The 20892-nt window shown below is 31.6% G+C and overlaps 1 protein-coding gene across 2 annotated transcripts in view; it reads left to right on the top strand.

Moving 5' to 3' along the window:
• Positions 1 to 482: 482 nt before the first annotated feature.
• LOC142325208 (organic cation transporter 1-like) overlaps positions 483 to 20892 on the top strand; it is a 132257-nt gene continuing 111847 nt past the window's right edge. The window contains exon 1 of one of the 2 annotated variants that reach the window (XM_075366675.1): positions 483 to 611. The gene's annotated coding sequence lies outside the window, so the exon portion shown is untranslated. Of the gene's footprint in view, positions 688 to 20892 lie in introns of both variants that reach the window. The other variant, XM_075366665.1, reaches the window with a different exon arrangement.

Here is a 20892-nt window from a genome sequence, read left to right as displayed (position 1 = left end):
CAAATACTTGTATTTCTGAAACAACACCAGTAACGTGAAGCGAATTAATTGTACGAGGATTTTTTTCTTTTTTGAGTAACTTTTAAAATTCTATTAGCTGGCGTTAAAAATCTACATGTAAAAATATTCATGATTCTAAACAAGATTAAACAAAAATATTCTAGCAAATATGTACAGTTTTTTATTAATTCAGTTTTGAAATTTGTAATGTAGTCGTAGGTGCATAAACGTCATGAAAAGCTAGTAGCTTTTGGATTAATCTTAGGCATTTTTTGATAACGGTACGTAAAACTTGTGCAAAATAGAAGAGAAATGAAAGTCTATATAGAAAATCTTATGCTGTACCATAACATGCTGTCTTTGCAATCTTTTAACATGCTGTTAAAAGAACTGACAGGGAATATTTTACCACAAAGGGATATTTTACTTTTAATGTATAATTGTGTACAATACCTGCGTTGCATCTTTTTAAGTTACTGAAATTGACAGTACTTGCCGCGACATCATGACGTTGTGATATTGTGGATTGCATTTTATGATCGTTCTCTTGATATCATTAGTTATTGTGGTACTACGTGTTAAGATACTTTACCTGGATCGCATCTCTGAAAGTAAAATTAAAAAAAGTTTCTATAATTTAAGCAGTAAAGTGAAATAATTCCTTTTGACTCCGTTACTTTTTTCACGGTATTTATTCATAAAACAGAATATTGTTTTTTTTTTGTACGACATTTTATTTTTTCTGATCGCAATTTATTTCATTTTATGTTAGCCGCTAACATTTTTAATGACTAAATACCATGTTTTGATGTATTATTGGTATATTATGACTTTATAAGTTATCTTTTCGCATAACTTTTTTGAAATAAAGTAACAAACTACCAATTTTTAGTCTTTTTGTTCAATAAAGCGAATTTTTGTTTAAAAGAAACATGCTTAAAATTTTACTACTTTGTTTATTGGTATTTTAATTGATAAAGCGCTTCACCATTATTCCGGCTATTAAAACCTGAAATGATTTTGAAGCTTAATATTTAGTTTTAGAAGATTTAAATATAAAGAAAGAACTATGATAATCGATTATTTAAATAAAATAGCAGAGTTTACAAAATTGTAATAGTTTAGAAAAACTAGTTTTCTAATTGATTATAACTTCTGCTTGATTATTTAGGTAATTTTAACTTCCAAATATTTCAAAACCATGAACAGGTAGAAAAAGCGTAACAAAATAAAATAAGTATTAAAATTTGTGTTTTTAATAACTCTTCTCTGTTTATGGCGTTTATCACAAATTTGAAAATATGCTAATCATTTTTAATAAGAAATAATACGTAATTAGATAAAATTGAAAAAACCTTTTAACACAGCTGGCTTTGTTTATTCAGACGCCTTGTGTGAAAATGTAACCGCTATGATTTTTTAAAACATGAATTCAATGTAATCAGAAAAATGCATTTAAATGGGGAATAGAGTAATATGAATTTTGAATGGAATATTAAACAGATTTTGGAGGCATCTCTAATTTTCTATAGAACAATTTTTTTTTTCAGACAATTTAAAAAAAAGTTGTAATATCTATCTAGGTCTAATCGTCTCTCTTTGAATAAGAATTGCATGTTAGGATGTAGGTTTGACTTATCAAGGGTTATATATTACCTGGGCGGCCCAGATTGGCACCTTCGTATGACAGCAAATAAATATACTTAACTGTAAAAAGTGTTCCAATAATTATTATGAAATACATTTTTTAATTATTGGAAGTATCATTTTCAAGTTCAACGTTTGTATTATTTACGATTAACGTCCGAGAAAATAGCACTTGAGTAAATTTTTACGATGTTTTGCGAACATTGACGTCAGTTCAGAATCAAGGAGAGAGATTGCATAAGGGAAGAACTACAGGAAAGTGGTCACTTCCTTTCCTCTCTAAAAGTACTCATTATCAGCATTAATGATCACTGCGTTAGTCAGATATAAAAGTAAACTCTAAAATTATCTTAAATATACTTTAACTACTCAACATTAATCAACAAAATACACTATCGTAGAATAAATGTTAAATTATTATGGACTCGTATAGTATTAGTAATATCTAATTAGAATATTTACACGTTCTTTTAACTATTTTAACTGTTGCTATACGAATCAATATTTTTGTAACTTTTAATAAAATCTAATTATCTGAAGAGGAGATTATTTTTCATAAGACTATCTAAAAACTATGTTTGCCATTAGTACATTTTACTATCTATATTAGTACACTTAAATCATAGTTAACAAAAGTAATATTGAAATTTGACAGCCTAATGTTAATCTTTATATTCGTAAACTTTTTTCAGATTTTATTTTTTTCAGTTTTACTCGTGTTGTTTACGTTTATTTATGGTGTAACATAGCAGAATTTCTATTATATTTTCTGTGAAGTTATATGGTTGCTGACTTAATTATTTTATTAAATTACACGCATTCTTCTACATTATTGTAATATATAGAATGATAAGTACTTTGAGATTTTTCTTTAAATTTACAAGTAACAACACTTTTTAAAATAACTCTACTTACAAATTTAACAAATAAATTATCTAATAATTAATAATAATTGTTACAAAATAACTAGAAAAGTATAATAATAAAAGTATAAGTACTTTTTTTTTGTTATTTTGTAACAATTATTATTAATTATTAGATAATTTATTTGTTAAATTTGTAAGTAGAGTTATTTTAAAATTTAATAATTATATATTCTGTTTCTAATATAAAAAATGTATTTTTGTGGCGTTTGAGAAAATGCCAAGCCTGATCGAGATTCAAAAATTGAAAAGCAAATAAAATTATCTTTTAAATTCAGAAATATTTAAAATAAAATTAAGAACTGCTTTTCGCTTCGATTATGAGTTGTAATCGATCGATTTGAGCAATTTTTTTCTGTATGTGCTTAACTCGAATAATTAGCGGTTAATTACATTTTTAACGTTTTATTTTTTTAAAACAATCCATTAGTTAATACGTACATTTGTTCTTATTTATTTATTCTATAATTTACTGCAGGTACTAATCGAAATCCGAACCCAGAACCTTTCGTGTGAAGGCAGATGCGCTACCATTCCATTACTGAGGTCGGCACGCGACCTTTATGAACGCAAATTTATTTTCCTGCTGTTAGCTTCGGAACGTCATCCAACTACTCACTACTGGTGTAGTGTGGATGCACAAAATTCGTTTATGAAAAAAAGAAATTATCCATGCACGTAGAATTGTTGAATATAAGGAAGAATTTCAGTACTGGCAGAAAAACCTAATTTTCTTGATGGGATTTATTTTTATACCGTGTTTATGATATGTTAAATCGATTGATTAAATTATTACTTCCTAATTGTTGTTTCTCAATGGTATAACATCTAACCCGTGCTCTAAATCTCTGATTATAATTTCACTATAAATCAATAGTCAAAGCATAAAGCTCAGGTTATACTATTTATATTAAAAGAAAGAAAATTATATTAAAGAATATTATATTATATACATTACAAAAGTAAATTATTAAATTCTGGAAGTAAATCATATCAAAAGAAATATTTTTATCGACGTAATAAAATTTTCCCATTTTTGTAGCTGCAACTAAGACCGATAATTTATATGAAATGTTACTATAATCTGCATATTTTGTATTGACAATATATTTGTTAAATTCTGTATTTTATTGAATTGTTACAAGAAAATGCTTAAAAATATTGTCAGCTGGATATGGAAAGATATTTGCCGAGTTGACCTCTCGTAGATGAGCCGTGAATTGTTGAGTGTTAATTAAATGTAGAAAAGACGTAAGAGATAAAGAAATTAGATAAAGAATAGTATATTTGCTACTTGTGTTATACATTTTCCGACGAGTTAAAAAATAAATAGCTTATTTAAAATTAATAGTAAAAAATTACGTAATAATGGTTTTATTTTATTTCTCTCCCAATAATAATGTTTTCATTAATGTATGAAAATTCCCTAAAACACTCAAGAGAAATTACAGTGAAACGTCACCATTTCACTAAATATTTTAATGCAGGTCTACTTTATATGTGTGAAACGCGCAAATATTTTTGTCCTATACCGATTGTTTTCTCACTTTCTTGCTCACTTTTTTCACTTTTTGACTAAAGTTTTTTTGCTTGAAACAAAACCTTTATTCCCGTTTTTAACCCGTTTTTGCTTTCAAGCAATAGTTATTTTAGCTATGATCATTTTCAAAAAGAACGAAAAAATTCAGTTTTATGAAATGATTAAGAAAATATTTAAATGGTATTTAAAATCAAACGTAATTATGACACAGACGGGTTGATATTTGAAAATTAATGTGTGATTAAAGTTTAACGTTATTACGAACAATGTTTAATAATTTTGCATAAAATTGCTTGTCGGCGGCGCTACATTCTGTGGCCAGTAATCCACCCATTTTCAGTGTAGGGTAATACCAATTATTTTAATGCATATCTATTATACATATTACTGATTATTGTATTTATTTTAATAATTATTATCGAAAATTTTTAAGATTTAATAAATATGTTACAATTTAATTATCATCTGATATATATATGATATTTTCCGATTTTTATATTATACTTCTATGGTTATTTATATGAATGACAATTGATGCTAAAAATGTTTAATATAATTTTGTTAAAACTTGCCGAATATTTTTTTAAATTTACTTTTATTAACAGTAAATGAAATTAAGTATCTCTAGTACATACTATCTTCAGTGATACATATTATCAGTACAATAAATAGTATCTGGTGGGATAACCACGCATGAAATGAGTGGGATGTGTTTATTTATATAAAAGATTCTACATAAAATAAACATACTTTTTAGGAAATATGAACTGTTAGCATTCAAATTATTGTTATTTTTACTCTTGATTATTAGGGTACAGTTATTTTTCTATACTTTATTTTGATATGAATTAACTTTATTTATCTGGAGATGCAATATTTAGTTATTGAACCTTTTTTTAAAATGTTTAATAGATTAAAAAAAAAGCCCAATACTTGGAACGCAGTCCAAGTATTGTTAACCAAATGATGATATATAATAAAATAAGGTAATAATAAATACAACAATATTACTCGTAATTAAATTTTAATTGATCCATAATTTTCGATTCATGTTTATGCAGTTATTTGTGATACAGGATAGTAATAAATATTTGTAATATTCAGAATGAACTTTATATTTTTATTAACGAGATGTGTAGATGTGTAGTATAGAAAGGGAAGTGAGGGGGAACAATCTATTTTTCAGTTTTTAAAATCAATTACTTTTTAAATAATTTACTTGATTAATATAACGTTATTTCAGTTGTATAAAATTGGCTTTACGGAACGGAACGGAATGCAAAGATATCGGAAGAATTTGTATCTCCCTACTAATCGCATAACCTGAATAAAAGTCCCTTGCTGCTGTATCTTTCTTTCATCGGGCGGGTAATAATTTATTTAATGGCAGTTATGCAGAGTGAGCAACATAAAACCGAACCCATAACATAACCGCTGCAGTATAGGTAGGTTATGTTAGAAGGAAATTTTATGAATGATAACGGATAAATTATGTAAGAAAAACATAAAAAGTAATTTAAATATTGCATTTATTTACCTTATTGTTACAAAAAATGCTCAAAATGATCACCCTGGGCATCGATGCACTTCTGTGCTCAACTTTTATACTCTCGATAGTATAGAGAGTAGTCTGATGCAAAACGTTGTTAATTTCTTGTTGTTAATTGTGTTAATTTCTTGTTGAATGTTCACCTTCAGTTCATAAATATTGTGGAGATTAGATACATAAACTCTCTCCTTTAACTAACCCCAAAGGAAAACATCGCAAGTAGACAACTCTGGGGAACATAGAGGCCACCGTCTTCTGCTGACAGCTCATTCATTTGTGAAAGCTGCATGAACGCAATTCTGTGAAACGTTTGTTGTGTGACACGTTGCTCCGCCTTGTTAGAAGAAGCTGTGCTCTTTTTCATTATCAGTTGATTACGCATAGAATTCTTTGAAAATTGTGAGGTAAACTTGTGTATTGACAGTCCAGTAAAAAAACATTGATCTCATTATACGATTACGGGAAACGGCACACCAAAGACCAATTTTCTCATCGTGAAGTAGACGCTAAAATATCACGTGAGGATTACCTGCCATCCAATGCCTGTTGTTCTGCGAATTCACATGGTCGGATAAATGAAACCGTGCATCGTCTGACATAAAATACGATATCGGATCTATCTATCTACTAACAATGTTTTCAAGAAGCCAGTAAAACAATCAAGTCGTTTCGGTTTGTCTGTCTCGTTCAGTTGCACAGTTGTAACGCGGTACGGTTTCAATTTTAATTCATGAAGAATTTTACAAGATGTGTATTTTAACACCAGATTGTTGGGTAACTTGCGTAATGATTTTTTTGGACTGGCAGTAATTTTTCTTTCAATATCGGCAATGACCTGTGGAGTCCTAACGGAAGGTTGCCTATTTCGTTTTGCATTTGAAGCCGAACCAGTTGTACGCCATTTTTTAATTAAATCGTATATACTACTCTTTTCTGGGTACAGGCATTCAGAAATTTTTCTACGAATACTTGATGTGATCTTTCAAACGATCCAGAACGAATGTAGGCCTCAACTATAGCTATCCTCTCCTGGATTGAATAAGGCATTTTACACAAACACAATCGCATTCACCATACTGCACTACACAAAACGTATACTGCACTGACACGTAACGACCTGACAAACGGCATCTAAAACACCTAGTAAAATGTAAATCCACTAGTCGCGCTAGTTGTATGAGAGTCTTTTATAAATATTGTTGGGTAGCGGTTTTTTTATGAATTCGATTTTATGTTTCTCACTCTGTATTTATTTTGTTTTATTTATGGACGGAATTATTTGCTGCGTTCCGGTCCTTTAGACCGGGGAGAAATTGTTTGACCGGAGCTGACCTTGGGAGACTAGCCGCATATGAGCTTCATTCTCTCGGCGTGATTCCCGTTCAATCCGTCCCGTGAAATCTTTTCGGTGCTAAAAATTAAAATAAATGTAAAGTGCAGGCCCAAAATCGCCTCCGGTGCTCTTTTCTTAAGAGAGGACGACCCCTTAAACAAAGGATTTCAGCCCACTCTAGATTGAAAGGAAGCGCGTTACGGAAGATAGGCTATTAGCACATCGTTCCGCCGGGTCACTACCGATCAAAAACTTCACCAAACGAATCAACGCCATCTACTATTAATAAACCGCCAGTATAATAGAATCACCCAGCAGCAAAGGTCGCAAGTCCGTATATTGCGAAAAGTAGGAGGGTATTGCACTCTCCGACATCCTTGCGTTCCGTTCAGTTTCGCCTAGCAGAAATGCGTTGGCTTTATAAGAGGCTGTGGTGTCTTTATAGCTTTGTATTACTTTCGATCTGGGATGTGTGAATGTTTAGAAACAATAAGGATAATTTATGGGTTAGGAATTGTATGCCAAATTATCGTATTCTTTTATATATTGCTTATCTCACTATCAGAGTATCAGAATAATTATTTACGTAATTACAATTTTTTAAATAAAAGAGAGCAGAGATTTTCATTCGCCTTCGGTATTTCTGGTTACCTTCCTCGGCACAAAATATAATGTGGAAGGTTTTATTTTTCTTTAATTTATGTAATTTTATTGCTTGTAACAATATTAAGAACACTGAGTAAATGACTTTGGATTTCGGATGAGCAGTAGTACTGGCATTGACAGTAACACTACTGTACTGTAAGAGTGGGTTTAGAGATTCTCGTCTTGAATGATCAGAACCATTCAGAATTATATATTGCGTTATTTAAAAAAGTATATTCCCGAGTTAAATAATTGTGAGAGAATGGACTCTATCAAAGGTGATCCCTTTGCATCTAATTTTAGATGCAAGGAACCCTTTATTCCCTTTGCATATAATTTTTGTCGTAATGAAGTTGAGAATGCCAACATTTTGTTTCATTCGGAAAGGCCTTTGGTCATTAATACTCAAAGATTGTATCCATAATTTTTTTCAAGCTGTTAACTTATACGTTAAATAGTTATCTACATTATAATGCGTTTCCTAACGTTTGGAAGTTAACAAATATGAGTCCGTTTTTAAAAAAGGGGTTGTAATAGATGTCAATAATTAAAGACCTACTGCTTTTCTGTCTACAAAAGTAATTGTACACCTTAGTTTTAAAATAACGTTTTATAAAAAGTACTAACAGGTCACAGCTCGCTTCGCTCACCCTTCTGTCTAGTGATAGGACTCCGCCCCCTTGACCCCCCGCTGTCTTCGTTATCCTCATGGTTAAGAGAATAATAGTGATAAATAACAAATACAGTAAACAGATTTTAGAAATACCTGAAAAAAAACTAACTTACAAAAGACAGAATAGTAGTAACTACACTAACTAAAGTACACAGACTTTTGACAAGGAAAAATTAACAACTTCTCCCCAAGGGGTTTAGCGCCTCGATCTATGACTTAAAACCCTTCTTACCTGGGATAACATGAATATATCCTGAAAATTTGAAAGCAATCAGTCGGTTGGTTCCCGCGTGATGCTATTGTAAACGAAGAGAAAGAACCCGCCACTAACTTTCGAATTAATAAACGAGTATTTTTTTTTTTTTTTTTTTTTTGTCTTCAGTCATTTGACTGGTTTGATGCAGCTCTCCAAGATTCCCTATCTAGTGCTAGTCGTTTCATTTCAGTATACCCTCTACATCCTACATCCCCAACAATTTGTTTTACATACTCCAAACGTGGCCTGCCTACACAATTTTTCCCTTCTACCTGTCCTTCCAATATTAAAGCGACTATTCCAGGATGCCTTAGTATGTGGCCTATAAGTCTGTCTCTTCTTTTAACTATATTTTTCCAAATGCTTCTTTCTTCATCTATTTGCCGCAATACCTCTTCATTTGTCACTTTATCCACCCATCTGATTTTTAACATTCTCCTATAGCACCACATTTCAAAAGCTTCCAATCTTTTCTTCTCAGATACTCCGATTGTCCAAGTTTCACTTCCATATAAAGCGACACTCCAAACATACACTTTCAAAAATCTTTTCCTGACATTTAAATTAATTTTTGATGTAAACAAATTATATTTCTTACTGAAGGCTCGTTTAGCTTGTGCTATTCGGCATTTTATATCGCTCCTGCTTCGTCCATCTTTAGTAATTTTACTTCCCAAATAACAAAATTCTTCTACCTCCATAATCTTTTCTCCTCCTATTTTCACATTCAGCGGTCCATCTTTGTTATTTCTACTACATTTCATTACTTTTGTTTTGTTCTTGTTTATTTTCATGCGATAGTTCTTGCGTAGGACTTCATCTATGCCGTTCATTGTTTCTTCTAAATCCTTTTTACTCTCGGCTAGAATTACTATATCATCAGCAAATCGTAGCATCTTTATCTTTTCACCTTGTACTGTTACTCCGAATCTAAATTGTTCTTTAACATCATTAACTGCTAGTTCCATGTAAAGATTAAAAAGTAACGGAGATAGGGAACATCCTTGTCGGACTCCCTTTCTTATTAGGGCTTCTTTCTTATGTTCTTCAATTGTTATTGTTGCTGTTTGGTTCCTGTACATGTTAGCAATTGTTCTTCTATCTCTGTATTTGAACCCTAATTTTTTTAAAATGTTGAACATTTTATTCCAATCTACGTTATCGAAAGCCTTTTCTAGGTCTATAAACGCCAAGTATGTTGGTTTGTTTTTCTTTAATCTTCCTTCTACTATTAATCTGAGGCCTAAAATTGTTTCCCTTGTCCCTATACTTTTCCTGAAACCAAATTGGTCTTCTCCTAACACTTCTTCCACTCTCCTCTCAATTCTTCTGTACAAAATTCTAGTTAAGATTTTTGATGCATGACTAGTTAAACTAATTGTTCTATATTCTTCACATTTATCTTCCCCTGCTTTCTTTGGTATCATAACTATAACACTTTTTTTGAAGTCTGACGGAAATTCCCCTTTTTCATAAATATTACACACCAGTTTGTATAATCTATCAATCGCTTCCTCACCTGCACTGCGCAGTAATTCTACAAGTATTCCGTCTATTCCAGGAGCCTTTCTGCCATTTAAATCTTTTAATGCTCTCCTAAATTCAGATCTCAGTATTGTTTCTCCCATTTCATCCTCCTCAACTTCCTCTTCTTCCTCTATAAAACCATTTTCTAATTAATTTCCTCCGTATAACTCTCCAATATATTCCACCCATCTATCGACTTTACCTTTCGTATTATATATTGGTGTACCATCTTTGTTTAACACATTATTAGATTTTAATTTATGTACCCCAAAATTTTCCTTAACTTTCCTGTATTTTCCACTGTCTATTCTTTCTGTCTATTACTTCAACTTTCCTGTCTATTTTACCAATGTTCATTTCTCTTTCCACTTCTGAACACTTTTCTTTAATCCACTCTTCTTTCGCCAGTTTGCACTTCCTATTATAGCATTTCTTAATTGCCGATAGTTCCTTTTACTTTCTTCATCATTAGCATTCTTATATTTTCTACGTTCATCCATCAGCTGCAAACGAGTATTAGACATACACAATTGCAGCTATTTCTTTTACTGAATCTAGAATTACATTTTGTCAGCAAGAATTATTCAGTTGTTGATCAATCACATCAAATTTGATTTGGGGTGTGTAGTTGATGATTTCGAGAGTGATCCACCGATTAATGTAATTTATACGTATTGATGTAATTTATACTCACTTTCAAAAAGTGTAGATCATCAAAGGCAACTTCATTGCTTTTATTTATCGAATAATCTTACGGAATTTACTCGTTCGTACTTGATAGAGTGCAATTTATTTATTATTCTGGCCTTTGCTTTCAGGACTGCGTCAGAAAGTTATACCTCAGTTGAACCACAGGAACTTTAATTTATATAAATGATATTGTTGACTGTTTACATTATATTCTTAAGTAAGCGTGAAGATAAATGTAGATAACTCCCGGTTACAACAGGGCTAATAATTTTATATCCTAGTCAGTTGAAAAAAAATCATTTCAATATTGAAAAATGTTCTTTAATGCATTTTTTGAAGAAGAGCAACATCAATAATTTTGACTATACTATTAATACATGGATATGGGCTCGAGTAGATTCCTGTTAAGAATACTGTATCACCGTGCAGCTCTTCATGCAGGAATAACCATCGGGAGGAGGTTATTATTTTCCATTTGCGAATGCGGTACACTAGGCTCTTTCATAGGCATCTGATGACAGACCGTTGCACCCTTTGTATTCGCTGCGACTGCCTGCGAACTGTATTCCACATCATTGTGGATTGTGTCTGTTATTCGGCATTTCGTCGGTAGTTTAAACTAGGGGCTAACTTCCGAAATATTCTAGAAAACAGTGAGACAATATTATCGAATGTATTGTCATTTCTTCAAGCCGTTCGTCTGTATTCGAATATTTAATCATTTCTGTAGTGTGTTTTTTACTGTTTTAAAATCTTTGCAATCTTCAGTTTTTTAATTTTTATATTTTCGATACTTGGTGATGTAAATAATTCCAACTCTATATTTACAACAAATCTGTTGTAACTAATAATGTTTAAATAAATAAATAATTGGTCTGAAAACGGCTGCTAGTAACCGTAACCATTCTATAAACGTTTAAACTGGTCAAGGACATTGAGAAAAAGGACTGCGTTTGAGTCCTTTTTTTATTTTTTTTTTACTAGGCGTAAAATCAAAGCCGAACTTTTCTTTGATTTTCCTTCACGAATACTATTTCAGAGTTCTGATACTCTTTAGGAGCTATCTAATCTTTTATGAAAAGTTAGTTACACGATTCTTTTCCTTCATACCATCTTAAATTTTTTTCATTTAGGAATTTCTTTCACATAATTTTCGTTATGTAACTGTTCATTTCATATCCTCTTATTCTTTTCTTCTTTTCTTCTTTTTATTTTTACTTCTTTAGGTTTCTCAATGTTTAAATTTCGTTGATGAATCCATACAGATATTTTTTATGTGTGATAATAACCGAATGTCTCCTTCCTTGTGCGAACCTTCTTTTGATGTTCATATTATTTTTTAAGTAGCTACTTAATACAAACGAGATTTAAACAGTAAAATTAAAAAAAAAAAAATACAAAAAAAATTCAAAAAGTTGTCATCGGTCAGAGTTTACTCGATAACAAGTAGCTGTTACTTTCGCTTTTTAGTTATTACTATATTTAATTTGAAAGATTAAACGGCAGTCAGATTTTATTCTGAGATTTTATTTTTGTTTTCATATAATGTATGATGTCAATGCGATGATATAAATATTTATCAACAGACATAATGTAAAATAACATACTTGTATACACAAACGTTAATAGGTAAGGAATTAATTCTACCGGTTTGGCAAATAATAACCGTATAATATTCCATGGGCTATATTCTACATACGAAAAATAAATGACTTGATATTATGGCACTTTAAAAATATTTTCGTTTGTCCTTTATTCTGTCACCGTTATTTTTTTATTTTAAAATAATTTTGTCTTATTTCATCGGAAAATGAAAATAGTTTTGTCATAGGTTTACTTACTACAGCAATAATATTAGGTTGATCAAATTACTTCGACTAAATATTTATAACTGTATTCAAATGTTTAATTAATAAAAGAGTGATTAGTAATCATTACATATCGGTTGCCGGATTATTGCGAATTTCAAAAGAAACAGACCATTTTTACTAATTCCTAAATAACAATTTTATTTACCGTTATGTTTCGAAGTACTTCAACAAACTGAATTTATTGAATTTATTATTATTAAGTGTCTAACAGATTTATTACACAGCTTTCTTATTTTAGAAAATTTTAACGTAACACATTCATAAAGTGAACAATTGTTATCCTTTACAGTTGAAAAATAATTTATGATAGGAATGCAAACAGGTAAACTAAATATATATTTTCATGGTGAATCTTAAAATCAAATCAGGTTTATTCCAATCATCTTCATACTTTCAGTTAAGAATCTTAAAAGACTAAAGAAAAAAAATTAACTTTATGATTTCAGTATTATATAAGGTATAATTTACACAATCACTTTTTCAGTATTTCTTTGTAATAACTATCAGTTAGGAATTGTTGAAAGTAAATAAAATGTAAAATTGTACATGTATGTTACCGTAACTGATAACTACTAGCTGAAAAATAACTTGTTATGTACCGAGAATTTCTTCCTTTGTAAAGACTTATTTAAGAAGTAGTCAGTCGTTAATAGATACATCCCATCTGCCTTAGTAAAATTGTTCTATTTATAACATATCTTGATAAAACTCCTTGTTTTTCACTTCCCCGCGATTGAATTTAGAGGGAGAATGTCAAGGTAATAATATAAAAAAAATAAAAAAAGAATTTTCAATAATATTTTGCATCCTAAATTTCTGTAATTCACAAAGACTTTTTATGTTAACAGATCAATATTTTCTGTCCTTTTATTTTTAAGAAAAACAACGTTTTTAAATGATTTTCTAAAAATAATTTAAATGGTATCAATAAACCCTGATCCCATTAGAATTGCATAAAACAGAAGACGTTTCGACTTTTTAACACTCCAAATTAACAACATAAATGGATTTCATTTGTTTTATTTGTTTAAATGTTTAACGTTGTATAACATTTAAAATGTTATACAACGTTTAAATGTTTAATGTTGTAGATAAAAAGTAGATAAAGAAAAATATTCATTTTTGTTTAAATATTTTCTTTTCTAACATGACAAGGAACAACTGTTATCTACAAACAAAAGGGTACCCATGCGTTCACCTATATCTGCAATCATGTCCGAAATCTTCTTACGTTTTGAAAACATCATAATTAATGATATTTTGAACAAGCATCAAATATTGTATATTAGGTATGTGGACGATATATATTGGTCATATACAATCCAACTACAAATGGCGAACATATGACTATTTTAAATATACTTAATTATTACAATGACTTAAAATTTACGTTTGAAATGGTAATTAACAGGAAAGTACACTTGTTGGACATTGAGATTGAAATAAACGGAGACAACATTGTAGAAACAGCCGTTTATAGGAAACCAACCATACATCACACCACTATACACAAAGAATCTAATCATCCATGGTCACAAAAAACTGGCACGCATAAAAATTGAAATTTTAAAGCGTTGCAATACACAAAAAATAACCCTGGGTTATTAAGCTGAAAAACCGAAAAAAAATTGATAAAACAAATAGCAGTTTCCAGTGGCTTTGATAATAATCGAATTGTCGAAAGAATTTATAAAAAACAAATAACCAAACATCAAAATAGTTTTACAACGTTGCAGCAGAATAATAATAAAGAACTTACTAATAACTATTTCATACAATACACATATACGAATAAGATCATAAAAAAAATTATTAACGTTTACGATAAAAATAAGTATAAGAAAACATACAAACTTAATAACCACGTTTTAAAATATTTAACGGATAACAATTATAATAATTAATAAAATTAATAAATAATAATAATAATCCAACCCCACATCCGTGCAATAACATCTATGCACACGTCCGGGGTGGGCAACGACGTGGTACTTCAGTACCTTCACTTATGTCGGCCAACGAGGAAATGGTCTTGCTCAGGAGTTCCCTGTGGAGTACGGGATTGGCGGTCCCGAGCTGTCCGAGCTGGTTGTGGCTTCTCAGTTTCGCTGTTTGAAGGGGTGGGTGGCATGACCGTGATCTATTTACCGATGCTGGGGGGAGTGCCCACCCCTCTTTTCAGTTGTGGAGCCGAGTTGAGGGTGGGCTGCTATGAGAACGGAAGCTGCTGGTGGAGGGGTAAAGGATGTAAGGAGGAGTGCAGTAGGTTTCTTCGTTGAAACGGTTAACGATTTACAATCCTCACGGTTGTTAAAGGCGAAGAAGATTGGACTATTAGACTTTGAAGTATCACCACGTGGAATATTTAATTCATCAATGGGTGTAATTGTGTGCAGGGACTTGTTAAACTGTACCGAAGAGAAGATCGTCGATGAACTCGGTGAACAGGGAGTTATAGCTTGTCGTCGATTGAACACTCGGCGCAGTGGAGAAGTACAACCCTCTGCGTCGCACGTATTGACATTCAACAAGCCAAAATGCCCAGAAAAGATAAAGGCTGGCTTTCGCAGACTAGACGTCCGTCCGTTTGTCCCAACACCATTGTGATACTTTGGATGTCAGCGGTATGGACATACAACGCTACGTTGCAGTTGTTAAAGAAAAGAGTTCTGCTCCTTTGAGAAATGAACTTTTGAAGACGAAGGATAGGGAATGCAGGCAAGAAAAGAAGTCTGAACAAAAAGTCGAAATTACTAAAATCCCCGTGCAGGGAAGTGACAAGATAGAGATGAAAATCTTAGAAAAAGAAGATTTAGGAAAAACAAATATGGAGCCCACAAAATCGGAGGACTTTGGACGCCTAACATGTTCTAGCGGTGAGCGCATCCGGTTTGGACTGTGATGTACTTCTCACCGCGCCACAGGAGCCGGTGTCGTTTGATGTTGACTGTAAGAGATCCTCCGCGATTTCCAGCGGAGGAACTGAAGGATCGATTAGAGGCCTTAGTTACTTCAGAATTTGACATCGAGGCCTTCAGAAAGATGGAGAAGAGGAACAAAAAAGGTATGGCCTAAGGGAAAAGCTAGGCTATAGGCGTTAAGATGAAGCTTGTTTTATATGCCTTGACAAATTTTAACGAATGGATGAATATTTTAATTTTTGCGTAACATTATTTAACTTTTTTTTTAATATGATTTTGATATGTATTTCTGGATGTTTCGTTGTGAGTGTTCTACGTGATGTTTTAAACGGCAAGGACCCTTTACACCCTTGTCATATTGTGTTTAATGGACCTTTCAATGTGCGGTTTAATTTTCATCGCAGAGAATTTTTGTTTTGATAGTTTTGGTCAAATTTCGTAAGAAATGGGTAGAATGATTTTAAAATGGCAAGGGCCTTTTCACCCTTCTTATGTTGTGTTTCTCAGATTTTAATTACCATTGAGAAATCTATCTTTAGATGCTCCTTTTGAAACGACTAGCCCTTGACTATGTCACCTGTGCTCTGTTTTTGGGGAGGAAAAGATACTTTTTCTATTTTTTATTTTTTGACGTAGAGGGCTAATGGCCATAGCAGTCGATGCCTCTAAAACTTAAAAAAAGAAATAATAATAATAATAGAAAATTTAAACGGATTATATAAAATGAAATGTAATGATTGTAAGAGTATATACATCGGTAAAACCAACAGATCTTTCAAAAAAAACGTTCGCAGAGCATTATAATGCATACAAGAACAAGAAGAGAAGCATTTCTAACAGCTGATCATTTGCTACAAAATAAACGTACTATTACCGATTAGGAACACAACTTTTAGAAACATACAGAAACAATAAAAATAAAAAATAAATACATATCTTAAAAAGAGTACTACATTTATAAATTCAAATGCATAACATGATCAACCAACAAGTATCTTTTGAAGACGACATTTTGATTAGACTCAATAAATTGTTAACTATTCACGTAACAACATAACATAATTCACATCCAACTGATCTGTATGCTTATTATTCAAAAAATTATTTATATTTTCATCTGTTCATTTAATCATAACGTCGTCAGCTGATGAAGCGATTGGTTCGCGTAACTTTCCACGAAATTCGCACAAACGTGTATAAATGCTGCACCTAGTTCAATTCCAACAAGTCTCAGTCAAGTCGACCCTTCTATCGAATCTATTGTGAATATGCATGTTGTATTTGCGTGTTAATTACAATTCACGGTAATAAATACTCACGGCAGTAGATTTATACAGAATCATGGATAAAATTTTAAGTGGGCGTAAGAGAGTATTAGACGATAATGAATTATCAAGTGCACAGACGAGTGCGGCTCCGAAAATAAAATCAAGAAAATATTCTCAAGAAAACTTAAATTTTGGGTTTACCAGTACTGAAGTAAATGAAGAAAGACCCCTGTGTGTCATTTGCTGAAAATTTTTGGCAGTAGACAGCGTGAAACGTAATAAACTTAACCGACATTTGGAAACGCTTCATAGTGAGTCGTTAACAAGTTCCGAGAGTTCTACGAATTAAAATTAAAATCATACGAAAAGCAAACACAATTTTTTAAAAAAAACTTTGTGAATGAAAAAGCTTTACTTGCCTGTTAGAAATTTTCATTTAAAATAGCCAGATGTAAAAAGTCTCACACCATTAGTGAAGAGCTTATTTTGCCGGCTGCAATTGAGATTGTAGAAACTATGTTTGGAGATAATTTTGCCAAAGAATTGCAGTCCATATCTTTTGTCAAATGATACTGATACCCGTCGAATTGTTGATATAACTGAAGATGTTCAGCATTAGTTTTTTGGGAAGTTACGTGCAAATTGTTTTCAATTAAGCTTGATGAGACAACAGTTAGCAATAAATATGCTCTTTTCATCGCCTATGTTCGATTTTGTAATGGTATGTCAGCAGTAAAAGAACTACTTTTCTGCAAACCAATAGAACTCAAAGCAACAGCAGCCGCATTATTTGCTATCTTAAATGATTTTATAAACGAGGCAAACATAGAGTGGAAAAATTGCGTCGGAATATGCAGCAATGGTGTTCGTTCAATGTCTGGAAGATTCCAAAATATACAGTGTGTCTGGATTCATTACATGATCCACAGAGAACTCTGGTTTCCAAGCCAGATCTTTATTGCAAGGCAAGATGGTTATCACGTGGGGAATTTTTGCAATATTTTTATGAATTAAGAGATGAAATCGCCATTTATATAGAAGAGGAAAACCAACCGGAAGCCGAGAACTTTCGAGATGGTTTATTTGTGATCGAATTGAGCTACTTGGTCGACATATTCGAGAAATTAAATACCTTGAATCTTCAAATCTAAGGATCAAATACACATATGTTGGATACGAGCGATAAAGTTAATGCTTTTTGTAGAAAAATGAATTATGGAGCAGAGATTTAAAGTAAAAAACCTAGAAATGTTTGTAAACGGCATGAATGTGTTAAAACTTACAAGGCTGAAGAACAAAATGCGAAAGTTGTTTTGTAACCATTGAAAATCATTTAGCCATGGAGTCATTAGCCAAAGAGTTTTAAAAAAATATTTTCTTGGTGACGACAACTTAGTAGCAAGCTACGAGTGGGTTAGGGATCCATTCCGAAATACTCCCGAAGGGCTCTCAACTGCCGAAAAAGAAATATTCAGACTTCACGGCAATTGGCTTAATCAAAAGACAATATAGTAATAAATCACCCTTTGAATTTTGGGAAGGGGTGGATGATGAGTTTTCTGCTTTGAAAACAAGAGCATTTCATATACTACTACCAGTTTCAACATCTTACCTTTGCGAAACCATATTTTCTGCGGTGGCTGCTTTGATGACAAAATATAGATGTCGGCTAAATATAAAAAAAGAACTATAAAAAAAGAACTAAAAAAAAGAAAAGAGTGTCTATTTCTAATATAAAAACTTCCTTCGAAAACCTTTGCTCTATAAGACAGGCCCAAGGTATTCACTAATAATTATTAAACTTGTTTTTAATTTAGTATTGATAAGATAATTATTAAATACATTGTGCAATGCTGTATAATACTTATAATATACTGCAGTACTTATAATATACTTATAAACAGGATTGTATATTAGTGTAAATGTGTATTTTATTATTTATTATGTCAGAATGTATTTTGTCTTGCTTTCCTTGCAGTAAATTAATAATTCTTTTTAATAATATTTTCTTTTCGATATGCTCGCGCTCCCCATTTAATGTTATCACGCCCTCCTAGGGGGCGCGTCCCACAGATTGAGAAATACTGTAGTACAGCATTCACTATATTTCAAAGTACGTACGATCTATACGCTTACCCACAAACAATTTAAACTAACCACTGAAATCTATATACATTGCATTCAAAAGTTACCGTTACAATGCCGTAGGTTATACAAAGAGAATAATTTCTTATCTGCAAAGGTTAACTAATTATATCTCAACTAATTGCTCCGTTTGATAAAGTATATTCATAAAGCATTTAAATATAGTTTATCAGTTTACCATTTTTTTAAAAAATATTTTAAGTACGTAGTTATGTATTCCTTAAAATAATAACTAATCTATATTCTCAAAAAGCTGTTTTAAGTCGATTTAAAAAAAAAAAAAAATAGCTAGGTTGATATGCCTACGGACGGCAAAATTCTTGCCTATAACTATATTTTCTTCGGTTTAAGATGGTAAATTGTCTTATTATAAAAATTAAGGTTAAAACCTTTATATTTATATTACTTATCCGACATACTTTGTAGAAAAATAATAGTCTTCCTACAATGAATAAGTTAAGGTGTTGTATTTTTACTTTACCGATTATTACGTACATCTGGACAGAAAAGAAAGTATTAATAAAATCTCATTTCACCATTCATAGGTAAGGTCAAAATAATTATTTTCCGTAGGCATTAGCTTACGGTGAGTTGTAAATTTTTCCCGATGAGTATTTTTATTTTCCCGATTGTCAGGAATATCGTGAAAAATAAATTTTTTTACACAAATTAAAATGAGAATGCAAACTAGGACAAAATAATTACTAAAATTTGAAGAAATGAAAAACTGATTTTTCTCCTACTTGAAAAATCCAAATTAAAAAATCCCGTATTAAAAAATCTATAATTGGATATGTAGTTGGATATGTTCAGGTTCTATTAAATTTGGAATGAAGAAATTATTTATCATTAACAGCAATAATAATATTATAATAATGGTATTAACTGATATTATTTGTATCAATAAAAGGAGGTTAGAATGAATGAAATTTTATCTTTTTAGCTTTTTTTATGAATGGGTCAAGTGGATGGAGTACGGAGCCACTTCCAACGGCTCTAAACTCTTCTAACCTCGGTTTAGAAATCTCAGATGTCGTCCACGGTAGAGAATGATTGCTGAATCAGCCACTGGCTTCTTGCTACTTAAGTCGTCCTTTTGTGGTACACTATTCCTTCTATTGTACAACTAGTAGTGCCAACATTACTTCAGACATTCCATGTAGAATTACTGTTCATCTATGAATTTATGCTTTCTAAACTTTAAAGTTTTATACTGTACTTTGACTGTTTTATATTGACATGCTCCGTTTAAAGTCATCTTAAAATCGCCTTAAAATAACTAATGATGTAGAAAATAATTTTATAACCTTTCTGGACCATCGTGACCCCCGTAGGGGAAGACAACCTCCGCCATCCCTTCCGTTCTTAGCCCTTATGGGCTTTACCGGAGGTCATCTTTGAAACCTCGACTTTTGAAATATTTGTCCGCCTCGGCCAGGATGTCACCGATGCGAATGCCACGAGTAACATTCCCACCAGTGTACTACTATTTGATGACCTCAAAACAAAACACATCTAACTGAGTCTTAAGTAAGACTGAAAGGACTTAACTAATCAAAGGAACTGAATTACCTAACCCTAGAAGGTAAAAGTGAGTTCAACAAACAACAAGAAACATAAAATTACTACGTGAAACAACAACACAGCAACATTGAAACAAAACAAAACGAAGGACAAAAACAACAACAAAAACGTAATTTATGAAACAAAATATCAACAAAAAAATCCAACAGAAATCCAATCAGGGCTCTAGATCTCCTCAACGATCCTTTATTTTGCTAAGTACAATATAAAACTCTCCACTTTGTCCATTCGTCCTGGCTCCTCTAGTTTACATGGAGATCCAACGTGGACCCGATAAGATCAAGCCGACAGATGGTCTCCGTGCACATTAACTCGTACTT

The sequence above is a fragment of the Lycorma delicatula genome, chromosome 1 (assembly GCF_047948215.1).
Source record: "Lycorma delicatula isolate Av1 chromosome 1, ASM4794821v1, whole genome shotgun sequence".
NCBI classification, from domain to species: Eukaryota; Metazoa; Arthropoda; class Insecta; order Hemiptera; family Fulgoridae; genus Lycorma; species Lycorma delicatula.
The sequence above is the reverse complement of the archived record's forward strand: the minus strand, read 5'-3'. Positions and strand labels throughout refer to the sequence as shown.